At 32.3% G+C, this 17553-nt stretch overlaps 1 pseudogene; it reads left to right on the plus strand.

Moving 5' to 3' along the window:
• Nucleotides 1–1370: 1370 nt before the first annotated feature.
• Nucleotides 1371–3562, plus strand: LOC115987819 (annotated as a pseudogene).
• The last annotated feature ends 13991 nt before the right edge of the window (nt 3563–17553 follow it).

The raw sequence follows: 17553 nt of genomic DNA on the forward strand, positions 1-17553 counted from the left end.
ACACATATATATATTAATATAAGGGCTTTTTTTTTTTTTTTTTCCTTTCTCAAAGTTATGGACTGATATAATTCATCCAAAGTACAAATACGGGGCCAAAAAAAAAGCTATCCTTCTTTTGAAAACAAAATCTATCATAATTGTGATAATATATATGCGTCATGTGTGGGTATATATATAGTTAAAGTCAAAATTTAGAGAAAAGTCTAATTAGATTCTAAATTAGAGTTCAATTTTACGCCACGTGTCTCATCTAATTTTTAAATTTTTGTATCAAGTAAATTATTAGGTGCAAAAATTAAAAAATCTAAATCCAATTTGATTTTAAATTGGATTTCAATCAGAGTTCAATTATGCGTCATATGTCCTATTTAATTTGTAATTTTTGGGACAAGTGAATTATTTGGCGTAAAAACCAAAGAATCAAAATCTATTTAGATTTAAATTTTTATATATATAATGAAAAACTATTACATAATTTAAAAAATTCATAACTTAGAAAATATGTCAATTGTAACTCTAATATTAACTATAATTTGAACTCATAAATGTATATATTTGTGATTGTTTTTAAATATACCTGTGCATATACACGTGATTATACACTAATATATAATTAATTTAAAAAAATGCCCCTTTTCTCCTCTTTTTTCCATCTTTATATGCTCCATTTTTAGCATTCCAAATAAAGATCATAAACAAGCATTAGTGAATTAGCAAAAATATATCATAAATACGCATTAGTAAATTAGAGCAGCCTAAATATAACCATACTTCTGCCTATTTTATTTTTGTTTAATGGATGCATTATACGAGCGTAATGTTGTCCTTTATTAAAATTGATATTTTTACCTCGAGTAATGCTATAGCTACAAACCATTTTATAATATTTTTATAAATTATTGATGTGGCCAACTTCTTATTGATTTTCATCTAGGCTCATTATTAACATCACTTTTTCATTTACCAATAACCACCCACAATATCAGCAGTTTGTAAAAAAATTTTGTAAAAAAGTTTGCATCTCTAGCATTACTTTTTTACTTGGTTAACCGCTAACAATCATTTGTGTCTAAGAGAAAATCAAGGGATTTGGATTTACTGGTTAACTGTTAATGGTCATTTTTGTGTCAAGGATTTGAATTCAGGTAATGATTTTAGGGAATGAGAGCTTGACAAATAAGGCAAAGTGAATTAAATCCCTTAAGTTTTTTGGCATAATTCAATCGTAAAATTAGTTAACATTAGTTGAATAGCTCAATGGTGGTGAGCTCACGTATTGAAGTATAAATAGCTTCAAACCAAATGGGGTATTCATCATTCCGTACAACAAATTGGAAATAGCAAGGAAATAATTGAAGAACAATAAGATGGGAAAGAATTTTATCATTGCAACAGTTTCCTTGCTATTGCTGTTGACATCCACCAATGCTAGGCAAGTCTTTGACGTTAAATCATACGGAGCACAGACTAATGGCGATATCACTTAGGTAAAAATATGTGTAGCGCAATTAACCATACTTAATTAACATGAAAAGTGTGTTCAACTTAATTTGTAAAGCCTTTTAACATCATATAAGAGAACTTAGGTTCAAACTCTATTTACACTAAAACCCAATTGGTTTCTTGACTAGATTGATAAAACATTAACATGAAAAATAATTGTAATATGCTGATTTTGATTTTTCATAATTTGTTTAGGCTTTGACACAAGCTTGGAAAGTTGTGTGTGCAGTAGTAGGAAGTAAAATTGTGATTTCAACAGGGACTTACAAATTAGGTTTAGTGACTTTGTTGGGTCCATGCAAAGGTGCTATTGAGTTTAACCTTCAGGGCACCTTACAAGCCCCATCAGACATTGAATCCTTCAAAGGGAAAGATGGTTGGGTCGTTTTTGAAAGGATTGATAGTCTTACTGTGTCAGGTGGTGGAGTTTTTGACGGCCAAGGACAAATGGCATGGCAAAAAAATAATTGTGCAAAAAAGTACAATTGCGACATACTTCCTATTGTAAGATTTAAATCTCAAAATAATTAGCATTTACATTTCCATAATTTTCTACTTAGATATATATAATCACTACAACTTTACAAGCTTTATCCATTACTAAAAAGCAATTCAAGCATTTAAATTTTAGAGAATGCTAAAGATAATATAAATGATTTGGCATAAATTTTATATAGTGATGTGTCACAACTCACAAAAGAAGTAATTCAACATTTATATATGAGAAAGCCTATGGAGTATGGACACAACATTTTGTGCCACAACACTAATGCGACTATGAGTGATAGAGAAAAAAATAATGGTTAAATCTGAAAGTGATAGTTCACCAATCATAATCACACATGTCATCAAGTTGTGACAAAGTGTATGTGGTTTAAGATAAAAATTATTTATATAAGATGATATTGTTGAAGTAGTACCAACCATGTTCATTAACACATTAGGTTGTAAGTTGTTATGTGATAATATTTCTTATAATTTTTTAATTTTTCCTATTTATTATGTTGATTTAATGATGCTAAAAATTTATTACCAAACCAATTTGTACTTTTTTTTGAATCGTTAGCATTTGACTAAATATGACATTTTTTTAGGTGAATATTTAAATGAAACTTGAGCATTCATATTTGGTGTTTAATTTATCTAACTTGTAATCATGAACAGAATATAAGGCTCAACTTCATCACTAATTCAATAGTCCAAGACATTACATCGAAGGATAGCAAATTTTTCCATATCAACCTTTTGGAATGCAAGAACTTACAATTCCAACATGTTACCATAACTGCACCTGGAGATAGCCCCAACACTGATGGAATCCACATAGGACGGTCATCTCAGATCAACATTACCAATGCCAATATTGGAACAGGTGATGATTGCATCTCCATTGGTGATGGAACCCAAGATATTACTATTAAGCAAGTAACTTGTGGACCTGGCCATGGCATCAGTATTGGAAGTCTTGGAAGGTACGAAAACGAACAACCTGTTTCAGGAATCAGAGTTATTGGTGCCACTCTTAGCAATACAGAAAATGGTGTTAGAATCAAAACATGGCCTGCTTCCTCTTCTGGGACTGCTTCTGATATACATTTCGAGAATGTTATCATGGACAATGTTGGCAATCCTATCCTCATTGATCAAAACTACTGCCCAAACAATCAATGCTCAAATGAGGTTATTATAAATATCGCAAATATATACACACATTTTGATGTTAGAAGTTAAAAAAAGGATAAACAAATTACAGATTCTAATATCAAATTCTTGGATGGATTTTTTGTTTGTTTGTTTTGTTTTCAGTCTCCCTCTAATGTTAAGATCAACAATGTTAGCTTCAAGAACATTATAGGAACTTCTTCAACATTGGAAGCTGTGAAGCTTGTTTGCAGTAAGAGTGTACCATGCCAACAGGTGGTGGTTGCTGACATTGATCTCGCGTACAAGGGAAGTGGATCTGCTACTTCCACTTGTGTTAACGTCCGTCCTGTGGTTTCAGGCAAGCAGAACCCTTCTGCTTGTACCAAAAAAATTTAACTAATGCTGTATGAAGAAATACTATCTACAGGCAGGTTATAGAAATTCTATTCTAAATAGAATCTCATTTACTTGTGTCCAGCATGTTCCCTTTAAAAAAAAATTGGGGAATGTTGCTTAGTTATTTTTTGAATTGTTTAAGTTCAGCCTTTTGCCGAAAGCTTCTATGATTTGTAGTGTTGTAATAGATAGTATTTATTATGTTATGTTATAGATATTATTTATTTTGAATTGGGGAATTTTGGAGAATGTTGTATATATATTATAAAGAAAAAATAAAATAAATTAGAGTAAAGAAACATAAATATTTTGAGATATTAAAAATTAGTTTAGTAGCAACGCATCACTAAGATCTATTGGGGATATTACACAAAGTAATAATGGAAGAACAAGGTTAACACAAAATATAAACAAAAAATAGATAACTTGGAGGCACTATATCATTTTCCTAAGACAATATCTCCTCCCCTCTCCCTACACTTTTGTTGCTAAAGGGTTATCGCAAAGTTGTCTTTAGGATACAACCAAGATGTTAGATTCTACAGATAGCAATTCTAGAGAATGACCATAGAATTTCTTGTGTTTCTCTCAAACTTACTATTTTGTGGAATTAGTTATTTTTTCAAGTGAACATAAGGTTATATTTCTTCAAAAGGCATGTATGGAGAGTTAAAATGTTTCATAAATCTGTTAATAAGGCTTGAAACCTCTTCAACCTTTCTAAATAGTCACCAGAAAATTCTACAGAAAATCCCGTTTCATGATTTTTGATCTGTGGAAAATTACTTTCAATCGATCAAGTGCTCTTTTCGATCAATCAAACAGCGATCGAGACATCTAGAGACGCCAGGATTATTTTTTTACCATTTTTGATCGATCAAGCCAAAGTTTTGATTGATCGAAAATGCTGTACTTTGAATATCAATCGATCGAAAATGCTGTACTTCGAATCTTCACTTAGAAAATTCCAAAATTTGAATTTTCACTTTATGAAACAATATTTTTCAAACTCAAACATCATTATTACAACCTATCCTTGTATATACCTATATATACAACAAGATCAACCTACTTAAACTATCTAATGACTCAGTGATAAAGTTTTCTTTATTACAACAATGAGTTAAAGATTAAAAATAGAGAGACAAACTATGTAGGAAAGAAAATTGAACAATGTAACAACAAATATTAATATTTTCTCCAATATTCAATCCTAGATATGAGAATGCAAGATAGCTTTCATTTATATCAAAGCAAAGCTACCATATTAAATTTACCCATATAGTAGAAAAAAAATGTTTAATTACCACATGGTAAAAATTTCCCACCTTCAATTGAACACTAAAAGCTTATCCGATATATAACTTTTTAAATTTTCATGGAATAATTTCCAAGTAAATCTTAGCAAGTATAAATATTAATAATAATTTCTTCAAGTACTCTTTGATAGAAATGAATATAATTTGGAAGGATTTTACACAGATTTGAAAATCTTAATCATTTTGTCTTCCATTGTCTTCCATTTTGGCTTTTTTTATTTTTATTTCTTATTGCGTACTTATCATCCTTAACTTAGACATAGACAAAAGAAAGAAAGAAAACAAATAAATAACGAAGTAATTTAAAGAGCCCAAGTATAAACAATGAGATATACACAGTTTTCATGTAAATGAGTGTAAGGCCGAAGAACGAGGAATGAACATTATGGTCCCAATTTTGCAAATAACATCAGGCGAATGCACATTAGAATGCACTAAACAAATGACTTCTTTTAGATTTTAGACCCCTGTAAAACATGGTTTGTTTAACCTAATTTATTAGACAAGTTGTTACTTAATAATTCAGATCTAGGTTAAACATTCATCACATGCAATAAACACAGCGGAAAAGTAAGTACCACAAGATGTGATGACCCAGGAAAACCAATGAAACAATCTAGTTTCAAGGTAAAAAATCTGGGGAGGATTTAACCTAAACAATCCACAAGACAACAATTCACTAATAGAATGGAAGTTTTTACAATAGACTTAATCCTAAATCTATTGCTACCTCATGCAGTACTTAGTCATGTGACCACACGCAGCTCCAAATCTACAGACTCTTTTATTGTGAATCTATTGCACACAAACGCGCATGTTTGTGACTTTGAGAACTCCACTTAAAGGTTTAGATCATCAACTATAGTTGATTTGATGCAGCAACTTTAGATTTACTAGTTCTAATGGTATGAGAATGATTTCTGATAGTGACTTTTAATGGAGAAGGCACAACACCTTTTAGATCTCAAAAGAGAAGCTTCAAAGTCATTAACAAAACATGCCTTAGAGTTTCCTTTAAATACTTAGTGAAATAGAAACCCTAATCACTTGATGGGCTTAATGGGTTGTTGGGTTTAATTAAAATTCTACAGATCCATGTCTTGATCAGTCGAGCCTAGCATATTTTGAATTTCCTGAACCTGCGGCTTCCTTGTTCTTGTATTTTGACTTGCAATACCTTGAGCATTGTCTAATCATACTTATAGACTTAGTAATCTATATCTAGACAAGTTTGTGCTCATGGTTTGCCAATTGTTCTAAACTTTTAGAGCCTAACAACTTCAATCTCTAAAGCATAAATTTTGTCAATGGATATCTTATTAAAATTAGTTTGTGATACTGCTAAGCTGATTGAGAAAAATGTTAACATACTGCATAATCTCAAAAAATCTTATGTGGCTATAACTCAAAGCCTTTTGCCAATATACAATGTAACAATGGCAATATCCCTTGTCTTAACCCTCAATTCCAAAAAGGTAAGATCAATTTTTGCTTCATGTTTAGCTATATAAGGTTAGAACAACTGTTACGTAGGTATAATATAACTTAAACAAAAAAGTTCTCTAAGTTTAATACGTCCAAGGCATATCTTTGTTTTGAGATACCAAAGGCATGTGAAGAATACCAATGTTCTTTCACCGCACATTTGTAGCCTTCTCAAGGTAAAAATTAATTATTAAAAAAAATTATGAAATCAAAAATAAATGCAAGAGAGTAACATGACCATGAAAATCAATTAATTTGTGTTGTGTTCATAGATTTCATACCATGAAATAAGTGTATGCCCAACATATTAGTAATGGTAAAATTTCGTTTAACAATCCACAAAAATTTCGTGCTTCTCTATCTCCCCAGGGCCTTATTGATCTGATTAGTTTTTAGTCATTAATTTTTTTTGCTTTTATTTTTAATACTAAAATGGTGGGTATGCTAAAAGACATGAAGAAGAGAGAAATATGTGGTTTAAGCTTAGGCAATTAAGGAGAGATGAATGAAATAATAGTAAAAATAAATTAATGTGATATTTTGAGTAACAGTAAAGAAAACTTAATGAAAAGAGGTAAAAAAAAGCTAAAAGAAAAATTAGAGCTCCATATCGCAGGACCTTATGCACTCCTACAAGAGGTCTTTGCTTTTATATATATACTAGTTGCTAACCCGTGCTATGTAGGAGAACCTACCTATTTATGAGGTAGACTAAAATAATTTTATAAAATCTTAAATTGATTAAAAAACTACACTATTACATGATTTGTTCTTGTATGACTTCAATTTGTGTTACAATTTGACAAAGAAGTCATTGCATGAACGTATAATGGCTTACAAAAAATTTGTCAAACAGTTTCAGATACTACAAAAAAATAACTCAAAAATTCAGATATTAAAACTTTTGAAAGACCAAAAAATATTAAAGAATCAGATGATTCACTGATTATAAATTATTCAAACAAAACAAAATATATATGACTAAACAATAGAGAAATATAAGAGAAAGATGGATTACATTCAAAAGAATGATCCATGGCTATAATTATTGAAAGGAATCAGAAGATTCAAAGCCTACAAATTATAGATAATATATATGTGTGTGTGTGTGTGTGTGTGTGTGTGTGTGAGACTGCACAAATTTAGATATTAAAACTTCCAAAATTCTAAAAAAGATATATAATTAAAGAATAAGTTATTGAAACAATTCAAAAAAGTATATGACTATTCAAAAGAGAAATATAACAAAAAAAAGTACACGAACCCATAAAACAATAAATTTTAAATTTTAATGGGTCTAAACTTTAAACGAACCTTATCAACATGTGGCCCATGCTAAAAAATGTTGAGCAAGCGCCCATGTTGAAATAATGAAAGCCATACCTTCTCTTAATATATCGTGTATAACCTTTCTGCCCAAGAAATTAACATACTTTCATATCATGAGGTGAAACAAAGACATATGCAGTAGCAGCAATCTTGAATTTCATTTATTGCAAGCTTTTTTATATTGTAAAAAATAACTAAAGAGAGTTTGGTGGTTCATATGCGAAAATTACTTTTAAAAAAATACATGAAAAACCATAAAATAATATATATTTTTTTAACAAAGTAAAGGAGAAGAAAATAATAGAAGAAGAGCTTATACCTCTACTCGGCTTTTAAAAAAAAAAAAAAATACTGGGGTTTGCACTATTTTTATGGTGTTCATGATTAACTTCGCAAATTTGTAGATAAATTATCAACATTTGATTTTAAGTTTAAGTTGGAGTTGTTAGAGAGATAGAGTTTTACTCATCGTTAAGTTTGAACTAAATAAAAATAATTTTGTTAAAAAAAAATGATACGATATGTTTGAGTTTAAGTTGAGCTTGTTAGAAAGATAGAGTTTCACTCCTTGTTAAGTTTGGACTAAACAAAAATAATTTTATTAAAAAAAATGATAATGATGTGGTAAGATCTGGAGATATCAAAAAAAGTTTAAGGTTTCGGTTTATATATATAAACTAGTCGTTAACCCGTGTGATGCACAGGAATAGCTGTGAATGAGTTTCAAGAAAAAAAAAACCATTATTTTTTAGTAGGAATAGCAATAAAAAATGCATGAAATAAAAAAAAAATGATATTGAAAGAAATGACACAAAGTTTTATTAGTTAGGCAGAAGAAAGCAATGTTATTTTATTTATTAGTTTTTTGTAGGAAGGAATAAAAGACATAATGTTGCGTCTTTAGTTTAGTCTGTGTTGTATATATAGGTATATATAAGATATGTTGGAATATATATGCCAAAAAGTACCTATTGAAATGTCATAGCTCTTCAAATTTGATATACTAAAAAGTCTCTATTGAAAGGTTATAACCCTTCATATTGGATATACCAAAAGGTGTTTATTGGCCAAAAAGGTGCCTATTGAATGAAATGTGCCTATTGAAAAATGAAAAGTCACAGCTGTTCTGTATTTTTAAATGTATACATGATATTAATTTATATAGTCATGTGGTGCAATAAGAAGTAGTTAACGAAAAGTCAAAAGGTGCATATTGACCGAAAATGTGCCTATTAACTGAAAAAGTGTCTAGTGAAAAATGAAAAGTCACAACTATTTAGTATTTTTAAATGTATACTAAATTTATGTAGTCATGTGGCAGAATGAAGAGTGGTCACCTTCAAATTTGATATACCCAAAAGTCTCTATTGAAAAGTTGTAACTCTTCATATTGAATATACCAAAAGGTGTCTATTGGTTTATTCACACTAACTTTTGACCCGTGCTTCCACAATATTTTTCTTCAATAAGAATGTAAATATATAAATTTTATTTTTGTAGTTATTGTTATGGACAAAAATCAAATGTTTATTGTTTTTTTTTTTTAAATAAAATGTTTATTGATAATGTAACTAATTTTTTTAAGCATCAACATGTAACTGATTTCTATTATCTACACTCAAATATGAAGTAAGCAATGTATTGAAAGAGAATAATTTAAAAGTATTCATTATTTTCATATACAACATTAATTCATTTTGAAGAAACTCAATAATAGTTTCATGGACAATATTTTGTAGAATTGAATTTTCTAAACTATTATTTATTAATTCCTTTCCAATTTCTAACCCAATCTTATGAGAAGCAAGTACAATAAAAAAAAAAAAAAAATTAACAAATTCCATATGAATTAAAAAATTCTATGTGATTCTTTATAAATTCTTTCCTTCCTTTAACCATAGATGTTTTATGAAATTTTTTCTTATAATTCAGAAGAACCTAGAGAAATTTTAAAGAAGTGACATCGATATACCAGTGGGTCACATAGAGTACCCAATTGTTATCTATTGTATCTTCCATGAGTTTTTTTTTTTTTTTTTTAATACACCTGTTACTTATAATAGAAATTGGGTTGTATAATTTTTATTTAAATAAATTATTCAAATTCTTCTTTCTTTTAAAAGAGATTATTATGATAATCAAAACGCATATCAAACTTACACTGAATATGTATAATTTATTCTCTAAATTTTATTGGAGAGAGAGAGAGAGAGTACTTGTGATGGGGAACTGAAAAATACAACACCAAAACGTATGAACCCAAAATAGTTATTCAAATCACAATGATTCATCAATATAAAGTAAAGTTGCAAGAAAGAATCAAAAATCAAGAGAAGAGAATAACCGTTGTTTCAAAAGAGAATGTGAGTGACAATAATAAGAAATTATAATATACTTTAAAATTTGGATCCTAAAACTGGTGGATGCATGCTATAATGACACTTGTTCCTTTTCAAAGCATACTACAATGACATGTGGCAACTTCTTATATTTAATTGGTATGATATGAACAAATAATAACACATGTCAAAAATTTATTTTCACATATCAATATGTTTGCCATAATACTAGACACGTGGCATATAACTTAAAATTCTGAATGAAATAAATGCATTTATTTATTATGGTATTTAAGTTTGTGGGGTTAAGGGCCCAAATCACATACTGGGCCTTGGGTCCTATCCGAGGAGGTAAGTACTCCGAAGACAAGCAAGCAGTACAAATTGGTTTGAGTCAGACTTTACGAACAGAACATGGATGGGAAGGTTGTCCGAGGAGGAGTGTCTCCTCGGACCAGCTAAGAATAGGTCAAACATAGGATCCAATGATCAAGGCGACCTCTCAGGATGCATCAATGACAAGGACATACCCCAGAAACGTGCAAGAGAGAAGGAAACCCCAAAAAATATCTAAGGGAAAGCTGCTACCATCTCATTGAATGCACTGCAGCAACTTTTTTGGCCACATTTATGTGGAAAAGACCCCTGAACAGTACTGTCTTGGCAACCGCAACTCACAGAAAGCCAAAGTGGGTGTCTGATGGGACAGGTACTCAAGTGAGGGCTCAGATGATCAACAAGTGTGGTATCAAGATGACTCAAAGGGGGCTATATAATGGGAGAGACCCTCCTTCTAAGGGGGGCGGAAGAAAAAAAAAAGAGAAAAGAAAAAGGGAAGAAATACCGTAGCAATCTAGAACCAGACTTGTAGCAAAGCTTTGAGAATAATATTTAAGAATCAATCGGACTTGGCTAGGGACTTTTTTCTTTAGTGAACATCTATTATTCTTTCTTTTTATGTCATTCAAATCTATAGGCCAGTTAATTAATTCACTAAAGCCTAGTTTTCCAACCCATTCTCTACAAATTTATTGCTTTGGGCTTAAGTCCATACATCTGTTGGGCTAAAAGTTCAGACCAGGTCCTTACAAAGTTCATATATATATATATATATATATATTCTTATTTATTGCCACTAATTCTTAATTTGTTATTTGCCTATTTATTTTCCTAACTATTTCCCTTCCAAAGGCTATTCAAATATTTTGTTCTAAAAAAAAGTTATTTGTTGAAAAAATATGTTAATTGAGTAATATATATGTAATCTAATTATCTACTAAATATTATATATTAGATACTATGACTATCTATAGAGATTTAAAGAAAAAAAAAAAACTTTTTTTGGAACGTAAATACATAATGGTTAGAAAATAAGCCTGGAAGTCATATTATTATTATTATTATTATTTCACTTTTTCGACACATGAAAAAAAAAAAAATATATATATATATATATATATTTGCTTTGGGTTTTGATAGGAAGTGTTTTGCTTTTATATCATATCATTATTTTAGCAATTACAAGTCAAGTTTCAAGAACGTTTAAGTTGACGAAAGAAGAATTCAAAATCTGTTAAGCTCGATCAACTGAAGAGAAGGCTCGAATGATTGAACTGTGATTCTGCAGAATTTTAAATAAGGCCCAATAGCCCGTGAAATATTTAGGGTTTGAGTCCAACACTACTAGGTATAAAAGGAAAATCCTAATACACGTTTTTAAAGGCTTGGGAGTTACTATTGCAAGATTTGTGAGGTTTTGTACCTTCTAACCCTATCAAGCACCTACTAGAGATCAAATCCATATTGCTAGTTCCGGTGGAGTTAAGTTGCAGCCAAGCTTTCAGCTATCAAGTGTAGAAGATCAAGACATGAGCTAGAGGTTCACGTGAGAGCAAATCTAGATAAAAGAATTTTGAGGAGTTTAGAGCCCAATTTAGTAACTGTATTAGATTTACTATGAATTGGTTTTCTTGGCTGTAAATCTCAATTTGATATAATGGATTGTTCTCTTGGGATAGTTCCTCCTAGGTATTTTACCTTGAAATGAGTTGATTCATTGGTTTTCCTGAATCATCATACCATTGTGTTATTTACTTTTCCGTTGTGCATGATATGTGTGATGAATGTTTAACCTAGGTTTACATAATTGATCAAAGTAACTACTTGGCTAATTAATTAGGTTAAACATATTGTGTTTTCCAAGGGTCTAAAACTTAACACATTATATTCCCCAACCTTTCATCTTCCTCATCCTATCTTTTTTAGCGAATAAGTTTCTTTTCTCTCTTCCTATATATATTTTTAGATATAAATATGTTCTTTCTTTATCCATCTTATGACCAACAACCTTAGGAATTTCGATGAGAAATTTGTTTCGCAATTGCATTTTTTTTTTTTTTTTGGGTTCTCTACTATTAAAGCTACCTCTCTCTCTCTCTCTCACACACACAATTTTACTACTAATCTCTAACCTCATCTCTTATTTGCTTTAATACTTTTCATTTTACATATTGGTTTTTGCATACGGAATTTAAGATTGAACGATGTTTGATGCAAAATATTGATATATGTATTTTTATTGTTTAAAAAAAGTTGTTATCATTTTGATGTTAATGTGATTTTTTTTTCTTTTGGTGTTTTGATTAGTGGGTGATATTCAATTTTGTTATTTTCTATAACTTTTATACAATTGTGATATGTTTATTCTTATTTGAATGATTGTGGAATTTACTATGTATCTGAAACTTTCTAATAATTATGTAAACATTTTTCTATCCAATATTTGGTTTATAATTTTTTATGTTCATGCTTAAATTATTAAACACTTTCCTTTCATGTTTCAAATAAGAAATTTTTATCTTCATTTCATAAAAGTGCAACCTCCTAAAAAATGGTTATGTAATATTTCATATATTCTTATTAAAACTCACTACTAACATACTTGGTAAAAATTAACGTTCTACATTTAAAGGAAAACATTTTTATAGATGTTTCATTTTCTTCATAATTTGTATTTCATTATCAAATAAATTTTACTATCATGTATTTTTCTTTCCTTTAAATTAAGAATGATATAAATAATGTGATATTAAAATTTTATATATATCGTATTATAGTCTCAAATTTTATATAGAATCTTTCTAAGTGTTATATAAACAAAGTTAATATATTAAGAGATTTTCGTGGATCTTTTATTTAATATTATTAACCCAAATAATACAAGTAAAAATTTATTCATTGTTTCACTGATAATGTCTATTGATTAACAATTATTGGAAGCAAAAACAACAATTTATTTTTTAGGATTATTATTATGTTTTTATTAAACTATTACTTTTAACTAATATTTTAAATAAAAATACTTAAGAGTTTATTATTATTATTATTATTTACCAATTTTTTTTTTTTTAAGTGCGCAACATACGGGCCTATCACTAATAACAATGCATTTTCTAAAAAAACATCTAGACAATCAAAGCCTGAATTACGAGGTAAGTTAAGTCCAAATGAAGTTGGTCCTAGAAAAAGTCAACATTGTTAACTACGAACCAATTAGAGCTTTTCTCAATTCGCCACTGAAGTTTTTCCAATTACTTTATTCTTAATTTTTTTTTTCTCTCATTACTAATACTATCTGTGTGTGTGTTTAAACTAAAAGGGAAGAGATTGGATTGGATCTTATAGACAGAGAGTAAGAGTTAAAGGAGGTGCAGAAATGGCAAACATTGACATAGAACTATAGAAGGAATATTATTATTTTTGTTAGTGTATAGCATAGACTAGTTTAGCCCATTGGGCTTAGCCCAGTATACTGTACTTGTAGTTTACTCTTTTTACTTGTACTGCACACATACCTAGCCTATATAAGGCTCTTTATTGTACATTATTATACACACATTAATATACAGACTATTCAGTTTTTCTCTCACACTTTGTATTGTTAACATGGTATCAGAGCCATTCCTCTGACTTTCTGGTTCCTGTGGACATCTCCGGCGTTCTTCCGCTACCTTCGCATTCATCCAGTAGTCACTGTCAGAAGCAAGTCACCGCCGTCACGCCCACAGTCCCAGCAAATCTCGGATCTCATCGTTCTGCTCATCCAATTGTCAAAGCAAAGGCATTGAGTGACAGAACAAATAATCCCGAGCAAAACCCAACCAAGAACGGCCAGAAACTACCTCACACGCGCCCCCATGCGCCGGCTGAAGTTTCTGCCTCACGAGCACGCGCTCCACGTGTCGCCACGCGCCTCCACGCGCTGTCCATATCCCTTACGCACCTCACGCGCTAGGACACATGGCCTCCACGAGCTCACATGCGCCTTCTCTTTTTCACGTACTGCCACATCAGTCCTAGGGTGATGTCACACGGCCACGTCAGCACACATCATCTGTTGACCGTTGACTTGACCAGACCATTGACCGTTGAACGTTGACTTTGACCAAGTCAAAATATTTCAACAAGACCTGTCTTGCTCTGTTTTTCGTGTAGATTCTTGTTTTGGGCTCCGTTTTTGCATTTGAGGTCTCTAAATCACACTTTTTGGTCACTTTTTTCATTTTGGCTCAACAAAGTGAACGAGATATCATACGTCCTATCACCATTATGTTGGATGGTCCTACTAGCTATCATGCATGGTCTCAAAATATGACTGTCTTTCTCAAGGGTTGTAAATTGTGGAGATATGTGACTGGTTCAATTCCTAAGCCAGTACCAAACCCTAAGTCCAAAGCCACAGCAGCTGAAGAGTCTTCCGAGACTGCTGTTACAACAGATGATTATGAAGAACGCCTAGAGAAATGGGAGAGTATTCAGAGTAAGATTTTTTCTTGGTTTATCAATACCTCTGTACCCTCCATTCATAATCTTCTTCCTCGTCTTGAAACTGCTGAGGCTGCTTGGAAATTTTTGGCCGATCACTATAATTGCACTAATGATTCAAGCTTGGAGTTCCACATTGAATCAAAACTTTATCAAATGCGCCAAGAGATAGGTCAGTCTATTTCTGATTTTTATTCTCAGACTTCTACTATGTGGGAACAATTGTCTGCTGTAGATCCTCCACTGGTGTGTTCTAAGGACATTGAGCTTTTTGTCAAATATCGGGATCGCCGTAAATTTATGCACTTCATGATGGGTTTACGTGAGGATTTTGAGCCTACTAGGGCTTCTCTGCTTAGCCGGTCTCCTACTCCTTCTCTTGATGCTGCAGTAAAGGAGCTCATTTCTGAGGAGAATCATTGGCCTACTTATCACATGTCATCATTTGATCATGTATTGGTTGCACCCTCTCCACAGCCCCCCATTGTTGCATTCACTGCTCCTCTACGAATAAACTCCGGGCATCCCACCTCTCAGTCTTCGAAAGGTACTTACTGCAAGTTTTGTCGTGCCAAAGGCCATGACATTTCTGTTTGTCGCAAACTACAGAAATTTTTGCAATAGCAGAATAAAACTTCTCTTCCTCAAGCAGCTGTTGTATGTCCTTCAGATCCATCGGTTCCTACAGGTCCATCTTTGGCTTCCTCACTTACTACGGCTGATATTGAGGCAGTTGTTCAACAGGTTTTATCCTGCACTTCCATTGCTCTTTCTGTCACCTCAGGTAAATAACCTTGGTTTTTTGATACTGCATGTTGTAACCATATGACTCCTGATGAATCCCAATTTTCTGATAAGGCACCCTTAAAACATCCAATCACCATTTAAACTGCTGATAGAACTCCTATGCCTGTTAGTCATAAAGGAACAATCTCTTCTCCTTGTTTATCCCTTAGTGACACTTTTCATATTCTAAAGTTATCCCTCAATTTGCTTTCTGTTGGTCAACTTTATGAATTAGGCGTAGATCTTCTATTTACTAATCATGGTGTGGATGTGCAGGATCCCCGGACGGGTCAAGTGCTTGGGACAGGCCGTAAGGTTGGTCGCATGTTTGAGGTTCATGACTTGAAGATTCCTTCACAAGTTGTTTCTGCAGCTGCTACCACTGCCACCTCCTCACCTGATCTATGGCATGCTTGTCTTGGTCATCCATCCTTATTTCGTCTTCAGTTGTTAGCTTCTCAAGGTCATTTAGGTTCAGTTCAGTTTCAAAAATTTGATTGTATTTCTTGTCATTTTGGCAAACAAACGAAATTGCCCTTTAATAAAAGTGACTCATTTTCTTCTGCCCCTTTTGATCTTATACATTCTGATATTTGGGGTCCTGCACCTGTTCCCATTGAGGGGGGATCTAAATATTTTGTCATATTTGTGGATGATTTTTCTCGATATACTTGGATTTATTTGCTTCACCATAGGTCTAAACTTGTGTCTATTTACCAAACATTTCATAAAATGATTGAAACACAGTTCAATCGCACCGTTAAAATCTTTCAATTAGATAATGCTCAAGAATATAATGATAAATCTTCCCTATCCTTTTTAGACAGTCATGGTACTCTTCCTCAGTGGTCTTGTCCTTACACCTCTCAACAAAATGGTCGTGCAGAACGAAAACATCGTCACATTCTTGATGTTGTCTGCACCCTTCTCATTTCTGCCTCTCTTCTTGAGCGCTTTTGGGGTGAGGCCGCACTCACTGTTGTGTACACCATTAATCGTATTCCTTCACCAACTACACACAACAAATCACCATTTGAGCTTCTTTATGGTCAAACTCCTGACTACTCTCTTCGGGTTTTTTGGTTGTGCTTGCTTTGTCTCTCTTCCTCCTCATGAACGAACAAAGTTTCAACCTCGTACTCGTCTCTGTTGTTTCCTTGGTTATGGTGTGTCTGAAAAGGGGTTTTGCTGCTATGATCCCATTTCTCATCGCCTTCGTGTCTCTCGTCATGTTGAGTTTTGGGAACATCATCCTTTCACGAGTCTTTAGCAGTTTCCTGCATCTTCTTCCTCAGAGTCTCCTATTTTTACTGATCTTTTCCTCCCTCTCTATCCTGAATTTGTGGAGAATTCTTCAACATCAACTGCCTCTCCAGACGACTCATCTCCGATTCTGTCTCCGGCATATGACCTGCCTGTCTTGGATCCTGTGGCACCACCCTCTCCTGAGTCTCCTGTTGGTCCTGAACTTCATCGTTCCACTCGGGTAAGCATTCCTCCCCCTTATCTCATTGATTATCACTGCTCTTTTGCTCTTGCCACCCTCTATGAACCTCACACCTATCGTGAGGCCCATACTGACTCTCTTTGGCAACAAGCTATGAGCGAAGAACTAGATGCCCTTCATAAGAATCACACTTGGGATATGGTTGATTTGCCTCTTAGTCAATCTGTAGTAGGTTGTAGGTGGGTTTACAAGATCAAGACCAAGGTTGATGGATCTGTTGAACGATATAAGGCTCGCCTAGTTACCAAGGGCTTTACTCAGGAGTATGGTATTGACTATGAGGAAACATTTGCTCCTGTAGCTCACCTCACATCTGTCAGATGTCTCATTGCTGTGGCTGCTGTTCGCCGTTGGCCTCTTTATCAAATGGATGTGAAGAATGCTTTTCTCAATGGAGACCTCCATGAAGAAGTGTACA

The sequence above is a fragment of the Quercus lobata genome, chromosome 4, assembly GCF_001633185.2.
Source record: "Quercus lobata isolate SW786 chromosome 4, ValleyOak3.0 Primary Assembly, whole genome shotgun sequence".
Classification (NCBI taxonomy): Eukaryota; Viridiplantae; Streptophyta; class Magnoliopsida; order Fagales; family Fagaceae; genus Quercus; species Quercus lobata.